Below are 2,217 nucleotides of genomic sequence, written 5' to 3' on the forward strand. Positions count from 1 at the left end.
CCATTAATTGGGTTGTTTCCACAATACCAAAAAATCTGGTCGGCATCAGAAAAGCTGACATTTCGGACTAATAAATAATTTTCCGCGATGCGATTATTGAAACAACCACAAGAATATTTGGAAGAACTAGTAATCCTGTTGCAAACTGGGGTTATAGAACAAACAGCTGCTGTAGAATCACTTCTATAAAAGGAAATCCTCTCTGATTTCTGGTCTGATAAAGTACATCTAAACTGGTGGTCTTCAGGAAAGGCTAGCTGGACTCGATATAAGTTGTTTCCTGAACAAAAAGAAACGCGTAAGTGACAATGAGTTGAGCTTACGAATATCATTCTACCCGTTTCGGTCATTTTCAACTTGTTTTCACCACCCAAGGTTCCATTAGGAATAGAAATTCAGAGGGAATTATCATATAATTATACTTACCATGGTACAAATTCACATTTTAAAAAAATATTCTGCTGAGTGAGTGGGTGAGCGTTAACATATTCAATATTAAACTTAAAGCTTCTTGGTTAGCAGTTATTGAATAGCGGAATAGGCAGATAAATGGACGCATAACGACAATTTGTATCCAAACTAAGTGTAAGCGTATAATAATGAAGGAGTATGTTAAAGGAGTATGGGGCGTTTTTAGTTGTCATTGTGTAAGATTTATTTTAGTTCCTTATTAGGTCAATACATTAGTGGCGTAAGTATGGCCTATTTTTCTCATGAAGGGACAAATGATAGGCGTCTTTCGGAATAAGTTATGAAGGGACATGTTCGCCATCCGTTTGACCAATCGTAGCTCGGATTTAGAATCAGGATTTTTTTTAGCAATCAGTAATAATTATCCACGTTTGAAAGTTAAAATGACAACTTTACTGTTTGCAAATTCTTGCTTCTATTCATTATTTGATTATGCAATTATATTTATACGGTCTCTTGATACTGTAGGGGATTTGCGTATATATGTTATATAATTGTATGTCTATTCCCGAATTGTCTATATTTAGTAACTAACGTAACTCCTGTTGTTTACATTTAACCGGACGTAGGGTTTCTTATAGAATATAGGGCTGTACTTGTTATACAAAAGCCGTGCATGATACATTGACCGATCAGCAATTGTTATGAAACGTGGTCCAATGGGAAAAGATGTCTCGCTTTACAAGTGCAGTGCGCAACCTCGTTAGGTATAAAAGTACAGACTTCAGCTTTATTTAGTCGGTCACACTGACTTTAATAAAGGCAAATGGCGTATGCAAACTGCTCTGAACCAAGTTGCCAAATGGGCAAACGACTGGGGCTTCATTATTTCGGAAGCTAAAACCGTCGATTTGTTCTGTAGCGGAAAGAAGGATCACAACAGTATTGACCTTAGACTGAATGGTGTTTAGATTAAGGTTCCTGGAAGTACACTTTGACAAGTGTCTTACTTGGAGTACGCACATTGATTATATCTGTAACCGGTCTACAAAAATCTTAAATGTTGAGCAAATGGGGGGCAAACAAAGAAGCTCTAATTATTATGGTAAAGCAAGTGACACTCAACTGAAGAAACTCGACATTCTACACATGAAAGCTATACGTATTGCCACCAGGGCAGTCGTAGGTAAGAAGAATGAGGCGCTATTTCAGGAGGTGGGAGAGAAACCTTCTCTTCGGAAGGATGAACTATCTCTCAAATTCTGGGGAAACTTAAGTATTTGTCCGAAAGCTGTCCAACGTATTTCAGAATCAGAAGATTTGCTCGTGTCGGAAATAACCAGAAGAATCGGAGTATTTCTTACGTGCAACCGATCATTGATCTATTGAAAAAGCACATGCTAGACCAAGTTACGATCCTTGAACGGCGCCTATCGGCTACTCCGTATTCGAAGATTACCAAAGCGACAGTCAACACCCAGCTGATCCAGAGTACCAACAAGCACGAGAATCCAGTAGGAGCAAGAGCTCACACTCTTGATCTTATTGATTCCGTGTACGCCGACCATTTGAAGATCTACACCGATGGTTCCAAGAGTAGTGCAGCAACAGGTTACGGTTTTTACATCCCAGCAAAAGGCATCCGCATTGGTAAAAGTATTCCCCCGCACTGTTTAGTGTTCACAGCAGAACTTCTTGTCATTAGGGACTCGGTAGCATTGCTATCCGTCAATTACACGGAGCATGCCGCAATTCTATCTGACTCGCTAAGCAGCCTCCAATCTAGTTTTCTCACCTCTTCTAGTT

The sequence above is a fragment of the Lottia gigantea genome (assembly GCF_000327385.1).
Source record: "Lottia gigantea unplaced genomic scaffold LOTGIsca_905, whole genome shotgun sequence".
In the NCBI taxonomy this organism is placed as follows: domain Eukaryota; kingdom Metazoa; phylum Mollusca; class Gastropoda; family Lottiidae; genus Lottia; species Lottia gigantea.